This window comes from Grampus griseus (genome assembly GCF_964374135.1).
Source record: "Grampus griseus genome assembly, chromosome: 17".
Classification (NCBI taxonomy): Eukaryota; Metazoa; Chordata; class Mammalia; order Artiodactyla; family Delphinidae; genus Grampus; species Grampus griseus.
In genome coordinates, this window is record NC_139011.1 from 52,566,221 (window position 1) to 52,578,826 (window position 12,606).

Consider the following 12,606-nt stretch of genomic DNA (forward strand, 5'->3'; position numbering starts at 1 on the left):
CATCCATCATTGCCCATGTCCTTACTTACTGCCTTAATTTACATCCTTAAAAGTAATAGAAAGTGTGAACAATTTTAACCCTCTTGAAACATATTGGCAAGTTACCTTGCAGGAAGAACTTAGGCCTAGGTTCACACTGCCTGGGATAAAAACCCAGCTCTGCCACCTGGGGCCAGATTCCTATTTTCATGGATCCTAGATACTTTTACTTTGTGGATCTCTTCTTCCATAAAATAATATTTAAAATTATATTTATAACTGAATTGTTATAAAGACAACATACTGATATTGTACATTAAAACATTTTCTTTGACCTAAGCATTCATTTTTTTCTTTCTGATTTTAGAAGAAATTAAAACATTTTATGGGCCTCTAAAAGTATGGTGAGCCTGAGGCACTGTGCCTATCATGGCAGCTGGGTAAGTCAACACTTCTGCCACCTATGAGCTATGAGGTTTGGCCAAAGTCCTTAATCTGTGCCTCAACCAGAAAATAGGTATAATGCTACCATATGATGTTGTCATTAAAAGAAAATGAGTTGCTACAAATAAAATACCTAGAACTATGTGGCACATGATCAATAAATTACTGATATTATAATTGTCATTCTCAATTGTCCCACAGCACTATATGAGAATATGTGATTGTCCTTCTTCACTGTGACAAAATCATCATGGTATATTCTCATCTTGGTATATTCTCATCACAGGGCAAATATGGTATCTCATTGTTTGTCCATTGTCCATTTTCTTGCTAGGATATTCACAAAAAGTTGCTTTATACAATGTAGATATTGATCCAAAATAAAATTATTAGTCTCTTCCATTTTTGTTTTCTTCTATTATTTTTTGCTTTGCAACTTCATTGCCATCCTGAGATCATGTTATTTATCTGCCTTTACTTTTTTCTACATGTTTGATAATTTTGCTTTATCCATTAAATAATTTAATCCTTTCAGATTTATTTTGGTGTGATGATCTACCTTTTCTTTCTCATGGTCTCCCCCAGCTCATTTGTTAAAGAATCTTTCTCCAACTATGATGGTTTTAAAATACACCCACAACTTCATCAATACTCCCCCCTTCAAAAAGTGGAGTCTAATTCCCTTTCAAATGAATGTGGGCTGTACTTAGCAACTTATTTTTCTTTCTTTCATCAGAATTTTACTCTCAAGTAGAAACAGGATTGCAGTGCCATTACTCTGAGTTCATCCTCTTCTCCCACACATGATTATATAAGGAAAGGCATTAGTGCGCTAGTGACTTATTTCTAATGAGTACAATACAGCAAAAGTGACAGTATGTACTTTCCAAGAGCAGGTCTTAAAAAGGTATTGTGGCTCCTCTCTACTCTCTCTCAGATCACTTGCTCTGAAGAAGGCAGTTACCGTGTCATGAAGACATATCAAGTAGCCTTATCAGAGGCCCACATAGCAAGGAACTGAATATCTTGCCAACAACCAGCAAGGATATGAGGCCTCCTGCCAATCTCCATGTATATGAAGCAATCCTGGAAGTGGATCCACCAGCCTCAGTCAGGCTTTGGATAATACAGACATCTTGGCTGCAACCTCGTTAGAGACCTTGAACCAGAAACCCCAACTAAATCATTCTCAAATACCTGACCCATAGTAACTGTGAGGTAATAAATGTTCATTGTTTTAAGCCACTAAATTTGGGGGATAATTTGTTATGCAGCAATACATAATAAATACACTAACCCAGTGGTTCTCAACTGGGGACTATCTTGTATCCCAGGGGACATTTGTAAATGTTGTGAGACATTTTTGATTATCTCAGCTAGGGAGCTGGGGGAGATTTCCACTGGCATTTTGTGGGTAGAGGCCAGAGAGTGCTAAACATCCTTCAGTGCACAGGCCAGCACACACACACACACACACACACACACACACACACAAGCAAAGAATTATCAGATCCAAAATGGCAATAATACTGAAGATGAGAAAACCTTCACTAACCTGTTTTCCCTGCACCTTAAATTTTCTTTCTTTCACATACACTTGTTTCATATCCTTTGCTCATCTGGTTGCTGCTTTACCGTGTTTTACCCCTGGTCCTAGGCAACCACCAATCTGCTCTCTGTCACTAGAGAATAACTTTACTTTTTCAAAGGATTGGTGTAAATGGAATCAGACAGTGTGCACTTTTTCGTGTCTGGCTTCTTCAGCTCAGCATATTTTAAAGATTCATTCCTGTTGTTCTGTGTAGCAGTAGTTGCTTCTTTTCTTATTGCTGACTATTATTTCTATTGTATGGATTTGCCAAATTTTTTTATATTTGTCTTATTGCTGAACATTTAATTTGTTTCCAGCTTTTGGCTATAAAGACTGAAGATTCTATGAACATTGGGTTAAAGTTCTTTGTGATGACATATGTTTTCATTTTTCTTGGGTAAATAATGCCAAGGAATGGAATTGTTGGGTCACATGGTAAGTATATATTTAATTATAAGAAATTGCCAAACTGCTCTCCAAAGTGGTTGTGCCATTTTACATTCCCACCACCAATGTACGGGAGTTCCAGTTTTCTATTTCCTTTCAAACACTTGGTAATGTCAGTCCTTTCTGATTTTAGCCATTCTAGTAGGTGTGTAGCAGTAAGTCACTGTGTTTTAATTTCTATTTCTCTGATAACTAATGATGTTGAGCATCTTCTCATGTGATTATGGCTCATTTGTATATTTTCTTTTGTGAAGTGTTTGTTCAAATGTTTTGTCCATTTCAAATTGTCTTTGTCTCTTCAGTTTGTGTTCTATATACCAATCCTTTGTCAGATACATTTGTTGTGAATCTTTTCTCTCAGAATGTGGCTTGCTGTGGTCAGCCTCCAAGAAGGACCCCACTGATCTTGGCTTCCAGTGTCTATACTTTTATACAGTCTCCTCCCCTTTAGAGCGGACCCATATCAGATTTTCCAAGAGGAATTGTGAAAGTGATGGCATGTGACTTCTAAGACTAGGTCACGAGAGTCATTGTAGCTTGCACCCTGCCTCTCGGATTGCTTGCTCTAGAGAATGTCTTTGGGAGGATCCATACAGAGAGGAACTAAGACCTATTGATAAACAGTCAGCAGCAACTTACCAGCCATATGCAGCATCTTAGAAATGAATCCTCCAGCCTCTGTCAAGCCTTCAGATGACTGCAATCTCATGTGACACTCCAAGCCAGAACTGGCCAGCCAAGCAATTCACATATTCCTAATCCATAAACACTGTGAGAAATAATAATTTTTTATTGTAGTTTTCAGTCACTAGGCTTTGGAGAAATTTTTTACACAGGAACAGTTAAACTCGTATTTCATTTTCTCAACAATATCCTTTGAAGAACAGAGTTTTTATTTTGCCAAAGTTCAACTTATCATCTCTTTGTCTTGTGACTCATGCTTTTTATGACATATGTAAGAAAGTTTACCTACTCCTATAGAGAAAAGATTTTTTAATATGTTTTCTTCTTGAAATTTAGTTTTAACTTTTTCATTTGAGACTATAATACATTTCAAATTAATTTTTGCATAAGGTATGAGGAAAGAGTCAATGTTAATTTTTTTCTAAATGGATATAATATTGTTTCAACACCATTTGTTGAAAAGACAGTCCTTTCCCCCCTGAACTAGCTTTAGCAACTCTGGGGAAAACTCAGTGTCTATTTTTGGACTCTTCAATCCATTCCATTTAACTATAAGCCTATCTTTATTACACTGTATTGATTACTATAACTTTAGAAAGTGTTGAAACCAGGAAGTGTAAATCTTCCAAATCTGTTCTTTTTCAAAATGATTTTGACTCTACCAGGTTCTTTGCATTTGCACATGAATTTTAGAATTAGCTATTTAATTTTTATTTTTGAAAAAATACCTCCAGGAATTTGGGATTGCTAATACGTAGATCAATTTAGGAAGAACTGACACATTAACAGTACTGAGTCTTCTCATCCATGAATATGGTATAGATCTCAGTTTACTCAGGTCTCCTCTAAATTCTCTTAGCAATGTTTTGTATTTTTGATAGTACTGGTATTGCATATACTTATCCTGAAGTATTTTATGCTTTTAATGCTATTGTAAATGGATTCTTAATTTCATTTTCTAATGGTTCATTGATAGTATATTTAAATACACTTGATTTTATTTAATATTGGCAGAGTGTGTTGAGAACTTGCTAATGAATTTATTAGTTCTAGTAGTGTTTTATAAATTTCTTGGGAGTTTTCATGTTCACTATCATACCTCTGCAAATAAAGAGAGTTTTACTTTTTCCTTTCCATTCTGTATGCTTTTATTTACCTTTCCCATTTTATTCCACTGACTAGAACACATAGTATAATGTGAACAGAAGTAGTAAGAAAGAGCATCCTTGCCTTGTTCCTGATTTTAAGGGAAAGCATTCAGTGTTGTACCATTAAATATGATGTTATCTCTAGATTTTTGGCATATGTCCTTTGCCAGGTTGAGGAAGTTCCCTTCCTTTCCTTAATTTGCTGAGAGTTTTTATTATGAATGAGTGTTAAATTTTACCAAATGCTTTCAAGGGGCATCTATTGAGATGATCTTATGTTTTTGTTTTTTTTTTCCTTTTTAGATTGTTGAGATGATGGATTAAATTGATTGATTTTCAAATATTAAACCAACCTTACATTCCTGAGATAAACCAAACTTGTTCTTGGTGTATTATACTTTTTATAGGTTGCTGGATTCTACTAGCTAAACTTTAAAAATATTAAGAAATCCAAGTTCATTGGGAATACTGGTCTGTAGTTTTCTTGTAATGTCTTTTTCTAGGTTTGTTATCAGGGTAAGTCTGGCCCAATAAAATGAGTTTGGAAGCTCCTTATCTACTTTCTGAAGAAGTTGTATAAGATTTTTATTATCTATTTCCTAAAGGTTTGAAAGGTTTTTTCAATTTTTAGCTTATTTTTTATTGAAATATGGTTGATTTACATGAACGCTTTCATCAATGAAGCTATCCAGGCCAGGAGTCTCCTTTTTGAGAAAATTTAAATTATGAATTTAATTTTGTTTCTAGATAAAAGACAATTTAATTTTTGATTTCTTCTTCTGCCAGTTTTGGAAATTTGTGTCTGTCAAGGTTTTTTTCCATTTCATTTAAGTTGTCAGATTTATTCGTCTAAAGTTATTTATAATATATATTATTCTTTAACATTTGTTTAACATTGGATATCTCATTGTTTATTCCTCATGTTAGTATTTTATGTTTTCTCTCTTTTTCACTTGAAAGCTTAGTGAAAGGTATTTCATTTGATTGATCTCTTCAAAAAAGAAGCTTCAGTATCATTAATTCTACTGCCTGTTCCTCTTTTATTTATTTCAGCTTTTATCATCATTATTGCCACATTTGTACTTACTTGGGACTTATTTGCTCTTCTTTTTCTAGCTCATTAAGGTGAAAGCTTACATTATTCACTTGGGATCTCATTGCTTTTCTACCATAAGCATTTAGAGCACAGATTTCCTTCTGATCACTGCTTTAGATGTACCTCCAAAATTTAGATATATTTTATCTCAATTTTCATTTAGTTCTAAATATTTCCTGATAGTCCTTGTGATTTCTTCTTTGACCCATGAGTTATTAGGAAATCTGTTGTACATTTTCCAAATATTTGGGAATTTCCCAGATATCTTTTTGTTATTGTTTTCTAATTTAATTCCATTATGGTCAGAGTATATACTCTAGCATTTCTATCTTTTCAAATTATTGATACTTGTTTTATCCCCCAGTATTCTTGGTGAATTTTTCATTTGCACATGAATAGTGTGTATTCTCTTGTTGGGGAGAGTGAAGATTATTCTATAAATGGCTATTAGGTCAAGTTGGATGACAGTATTGTTCAAGCTTTCTATAGTTTTACTGAGTTTTGTCTACTTGTTCTATCAATTACTGAGAGGAATAAAGAAATCTCTATAAATCTAGATGTACTTTTTTGTCCTTTCAATTCTTTCAGCTCTCAATTCATGTATTTTGTAGATCTATTATTAGGTGTTTACACATTAAGATTGTTATGGAGTCTTTATCATTACATAATTTCCCTCTTAATCTCTGTTCGGGTTACTTGTTCTGAAATTTAATTTTTCTTATACTAATATATCCACTCCAGATTTCTTATGATTAGTGTTTGTGTGGTACCTTTTTCCATCTTTTTCTTTAATGATTCAGTGTCTTCATATTTAAAGTAGTTTTCTTGTAGACAGCATTTGTTGAGCCTCGATATTTTAGCCATAGTTTCTGTTGTACAACAAAGTGAATCACCATATGCATACATATATCCCTATATCCCCTCTCTCTTGAGCCTCCCTCCCACTCTCCCTATCCCGCCCCTCTAGGTCATCGCAAAGCACCAAGCTGATCTCCCTGTGCTATGCTGCTGCTTCCCACTAGCTATCTATTTTACATTTTGTAGTGTATATATGTCAATGCTACTCTCACTTTGCCCCAGCTTCCTCCTCCCCACCCCATGTCCTCAAATCCATTCTCTATGTCTACGTCTTTATTCCTGCCCTGCTGCTAGGTTCATCAGTACCATTTTTTTTTTTTTTTTTAGATTCCATATATATACATTAGTATACGGCTTTTGTTTTTCTCTTTCTGACTTACTTCACTCTGCATGATCGACCCTAGGTCCATCCACCTCATTATAAATAACTCAATTTCATTTCTTTTTATGGCTGAGTAATATTCTACTGTATATATGTGCCACATCTTCTTTATCCATTCATCTGTTGATGGGCATTTAGGTTGCTTCCATGTCCTGGCTATTGTAAACAGTGCTGCAGTGAACATTGTGGTACATGTCTCATTTTGAATCATGGTTTTCTCAGGGTATATGCCATTTACCTTTTAAATTTTCTTTTCTATTTGTACCATCTTGTTTCTTTTTCCTCTTTTCCTCCTTATTTTCGATTAGACAAGTAGTTTTTAATGTTCAATTTTATCTCCATTATTAAGTTATTAGCTGTAGCTCTTAGTAGTTTTTTAGTGGTTGTCTTAGGGTTTATAGTATGCATCTTTAATTTATGCAGTCTAACTCCAGATAATATTACACCACTTTGTGTTTAATGTAAGAAATTTACAATAGTATACTTCCATTTCTCCCTTTCTCTTCTTAGTGCTATTGTTGTCATAGTTATTTTAAGTTCAGCACATATTATAACCTCTATAATATATTCTTAGCATTTTTGTGTTAAATAATTATCATTTGAAAAATTAAAAAATGAAAAAACTTTTTATATACCATTTCCAGTGATATTCACTGCTTTGTGTGGATCTGAATTACAAATTGATTTCAATTTCCTTCATCCTAAAGGACTTCCTTTAATATTTCTTGTAGTAAAGTTCTACTGGCAATAAATATCTCTGATTTCATTTGCCCAAAAAGTTTTATTTCTCTTTTCATTTTTCAAAGGAATGTTTTTGCTGGAAAAGAATTCTAGTTTGATCACTTTTTTTTTACGTCAGTTCTCTGAAAATGCCATACATTGTCTTCTGGGTTGGATAGTTTCTGATGAAGAGCCTGAAGTAATTTTTATTTCTTTGTAGTAATGCACCTTTTGTCGTTATTATTTCTTTTAGAATGTGTTTCTTTATCAGTGGTTTTGAGCGACCTGATTATTATGTGTTTTTGTGTAATTTGCTATGTATTTACTTTGCATAAGATTTGATAAACTTCTTGAATTGTAGGTTTATATTTTGTTTTATTTAGAAAAGTTTTGGCTGTTGTTTCTTCCAATGCTTTTTCCTGCCTCCTCTTTCTAGCTCCTCCTGGGACTCCAATTACATATATTGTAATTAAACATATATAACATAATTTAAATAATTACTACTTAATTTTTTCCTGTAGGCCACTGAGGTTCTGTTTTTGTTGTTGTTGATATTTCAACTTGTTTATTTCTAGAGATTTTTTTTTTCCTGTCTGCATTTCAGTTTGGATACTTTTGATTGCTATATCTTGAATTTCACTGATTTTTTTCTTTTGTAGTATCTAATCTACTATTAAGACCACCCAGTAAAATTCTTATTTCAGATATTGTATTTTTCAACCCTAGAAAAGTACACTTGGTGTTTTTAAAAATATCTTCTCTTTTCCTCTTCTTTATATTCACATTTTCCTTTAAATACTTGAACATGTTTACAATAGTTCTTTTGTCATTCTTGTCTGCTAATACCATCATTTATATCATTTCCTAGTTTGTTTCTATTGTCACATTATTCTTCTGGGATGAGAAACATGTTCATGCTTCTCTGCATGTCTAGTAAATTTTAAATGCTTGCTGGACATCATAAGTGTGAGCTTGCTGAGTTCTGGGTTTTGTTTCTTTATCTTTTTTTTGAAAGAATGCTAAACTGAAATTTTGTTCTGTTAGCTAGATTACTTGATAATTGTCTAGATTTTTTTGGAATACATATTTTATTTAGAATGCAGCACTAAGAGCATGATGATAAACTGTCACAGATTTGTATCAAGAAACACACAATCTTTAAAATGTGTCATTTTCATAAGTAATTTAAGTATAGCATTATTATTATTTGGTACTAGAGTCAAAGACAACGTTTAGATTCTTCAGTGTTGGGGTACTTAGTAACATCAAAATGATTGTCTAGTTAGACAGAGGAAAGAAATTCATATGCAGTTTCTTTTCTTTTTGCCAGTTCCCTTGCAGAAAGATCCATCTCCTCTCCTGAGAAATCATTAATAGGGAGAACTTCAACAACCTTCCAGGTCTTGTTCTTGATTATAACAGGGAATGAATTGAGCAGACCACTGGTAATACTATAGAAGTTGCCATAAGAGATAACACTCATGGACACAGATTCTCCCTCTGGGATTCCAAACCAGGTGTCTCTGATGTGGTCACAGATGGCTTTTGCAGCCGCCATTGCACTGGTTAGGTTTCAAGCCTCGATGACAGCAGTACCACACTGCTGCACAGCCGTGATGAATTCTCCCTTGAGCCAGCTGTCATCTTCCAGAGCTGCATAAGTACCATCTTCCTTTCCTTGCAGTTTCACCTTGGCATGGTTGACATCTGGATACTGAGTTGAGGAATGGTTTCCCCAGATGATGACATTCTTTACATCATCAGAAGTCACATTAAATTTAGCACCAAGTTTAACAGAGCAATTCAGCTTGGCTGTGATCCAAAAGAGTCAAGCAACAAAAGTTCTCCTTGGGGACGGACTTGAAGCAATCAGGCCATTGGTATTGACTGAGTTTCCCACCACGATAACCTTAACTGACTTCTTGGCATACTTCTTCAAGGCTGCACCCTGGCATTTGAAGATTTTCACATTTGCTTTGAGTAAATCTTTCCTCTCTGTGCCATCCCTTTTTGGCATGGAGCCCAAAAGAATGGCTACAACCAGGTCTTTGAGGGCAATCTCTTCTTCATCTGTTGTGATGACATCTTTCAGGAAGGATGGGCAGTCTTGAAGTTCCATTAGGACACCATCCAGGACACCCATCATAGGAGTAATATACAACAGCACAAGAATTATAGGCTGGTCTTTACCAAAGACAGATCCATTTCCAATAGTGTACAGCAGTGAATATGCAATTTGATCAGCTGCTCCAGTCATAAGGACTCTGATTTGTTCAGAATTTGTAGTCGAGGGCCTTCTGCTTTCAAGGGCTTTGTGACAAAAACCCTTAAAAACACTGTTGACATGATTGGGAACTGCATGGAAAATTTCAACACCTGCCTCAGCTAGATTCTTTAAGTCTTGTTTTTAAGCTTTTTTTGGTGGGTTGATTTACAGTAGACTGTACTCTGGGTATTCAATATGGCTCCTAGAATCTGGCTGGCCAGAACTCAAACATCTCCAAGTTCTTTGTGAGCTTTGAGAATCATCCACGTTACAGCTTCCTGGTCCATTCTTTATGTAGTCTTGAAAGGACTCGCCCTATGATATGTCACTGAGTATTCAGCAACAGTCTCATGGTGACTCCTATGCAGAATTCTGGGTCTCATTCTTCATGTTGCTTTCTCCTCTCCAGTTCTTTGCTCTACAAAGTTCAGTGATCTTCCCAAACTATGTTTTCTGTCACATCAACGCAGGGGGTTAATTTCACCTTAGTATCCATTCAGTCTTCCTCTACTACTGCACCAGCAGCAGAATTCCCAAGCATATGTTATTCTGTCTAAAATAATGCTCTGGGGCCACAGAAGTTCTATCTATGTTAGTTTTTGGTCCTCCATATCCAGTAGAATGATCTCAGAAGGTGGGGTGATCTTGGTACTCAAAACTACTCTGCCATGAAAACTCCAATACCTTCACTTTTGGTGGTCATTTCACCAATATTATTTCCACATTCTTTAATCTTTTCATGATCTGGAAAGTGGATGTTAGATCAGTCTCACACAAGCATATGTTTCCATGTATGCATGTATACAAACGAATGTATATACACACACACATACTCATACTCATCACACATTATCAGTAGCTGTTTTATTATCACAATAAAACATAGTAATAATGACTAAGATTTTTTTGAGACTTTATTATGAACTAGGAACTGTGACAAATACTTTTATTTTCCTCTTATGAAATATGAAGCTTAGAGAATTGGGGTAATTTGTACAAGGTCATACATTAAGTAACAGGTGAAGCCAAGTTTGAGTACAGCAAGCTTGACTCTACAGAAAGAATTGGTAAACAATGGCTTACAGACTGCCACCAGTTTTTGTAAGTTTTATCCCAAGAGAGCCAAGCACATTCATTTCTGTAGTGTCTGTGGCTTCTTTTGAGCTACAGTGGTAGAGTTGAGTAGTTGCAACATAGACTGAATGGCAGCCAAAAATATTTACTATCTGTCCCTCTACAGAATAAGTTTGCTGACCCTTACTCTAAATCATGAATTAATTACCTCTCTAATTTTCAAGGCCATCTCCACTGTTACCTTAAGGTAGCTTTTCAAGTCATTTTGCTGACCATGGAAATTCTCTTCATTCATATCCTCTGCTTTCAAAGTATACTTTTCAGCATACCAAAAATAGCCCATCATTAAGAGCTATACCACTCACTTTCAAAACGTCTGTCTCTATCCTCCAGAATGGAAAGTTTTTGAAAGCAGGTGTTTTGTCTACTGTGTTCACTGCTGTATCACCAGTGCCTAAAACAGAGCCTGACACACGATAGGTGTTAAGCTGTATAACTTTTAATGGATGATCCTTTGACCATACAAATTACTATTTGATTAAACTCACATAGACTCCATCCTTCCCTAGCTGAGCCAATAAGGAAAGGTAGCTTCTTTCTTTCATATATGCTTCCTTTCCCATTGATTCATAAGGCTACTTTTCCTTTTTTTTTTGAAATCATGGGCTAAATTACTACATGTAAGTTAAATCAGTTGTCAGCTGAGGCTGATCCACCTTTTGATATTTAAATAAAACCGGTTCTAACCACTCAGCCAACATCCTATGAGAAGTCTAATCTCCTTCCCTCCCTCCTACAACTTCTCTGCATTTTTAAGAGAATATATTCAACGGCCTCGGCTGTGTGAATCAGCTTCAAATTAACTTTTGCTTTCACACATATCTCATCCCACATGGCTGCTGTCTTCTCTGCCCCACACTCTACGTGAATTTCAAGACTCTTTTTCTTGGACTCCTTCTCAACACCCTACCCCCTCCAAAAAAACTCACACAAAGTTTTCTTTGTATGTAGCATTCTTCACTCACAGTTAGAGGGAGACAAAGGGGATTTGCCTGCAGCAATGCAAACAACTTAAAGTCTTTAGAAATTCCATGCTTTCAAAAAGCCTTGAGGGGCTTCCCTGGTGGCGCAGTGGTTGAGAGTCCACCTGCCGATGCAGGGGACACGGGTTCGTGCCCCGGTCCGGGAAGATCCCACATGCCGCAGAGTGGCTGGGCCCGTGAGCCATGGCCCCTGAGCCTGCGCATCTGGAGCCTGTGCTCCGCAACAGGAGAGACCATAACAGTGAGGGGCCCGCGTACCGCAAAAAAAAAAAAAAAAAAAAAAAAAAGCCTTCAGCCAACATACAGCCAGGAATTTCTCACTGGTCACCTCTCTCTACAAGCATGGTGATTCTTCCTCTCTTCACTGTCTCTTCATACAATTTAAAAAAAAATTTTTTGGGCACAGTGGTTTGTCTATCTCTTTGTTACATTATCTTCTTCCAACCTAAGCCCCCAGGGTCTCGCCTTTTACCTTTATGCAATATATTAAGATATCTTTCTCAATGAAATGATTTCTTCCCCAAGAGAAATCTGGCACCAAATGTTAAAAAAAAAATTTTTTTCATCCCATTAAACAAGAATTTATTTCTGGGCCATCTATTCTATCCATTTCATTCATCTTTCTGTTTTTTGCATCCATTAGTATTACATTTTTCATTACTATCACTATAGTATATGGCTTAATGCCCATAAGGAGGGTTGATATACCAAATGTTTAACAACTGCTAAAGCACAAACATGAACCAATCAGAACAAATGAACTGACCAGTCATAACAGGGGGCTGAACACAACCCATAGGGTTCCGTAAGGGTGTGTGTACAGGCTGCCTTTAGGGAAGTATCCTTCATTACTACTCTCCTTTTTCAAAATTTT

General features: G+C 35.6%; 1 pseudogene across 1 annotated transcript; it reads right to left on the minus strand.

Moving 5' to 3' along the window:
• Positions 1-8,631: 8,631 nt before the first annotated feature.
• Positions 8,632-11,032, minus strand: LOC309835259 (malate dehydrogenase, cytoplasmic-like; annotated as a pseudogene). Its single transcript has 2 exons — positions 10,898-11,032; positions 8,632-9,675 (listed from the first exon to the last, which is right to left on the minus strand). The product of its transcript is annotated as a malate dehydrogenase, cytoplasmic-like (transcript).
• Positions 11,033-12,606: the final 1,574 nt, after the last annotated feature.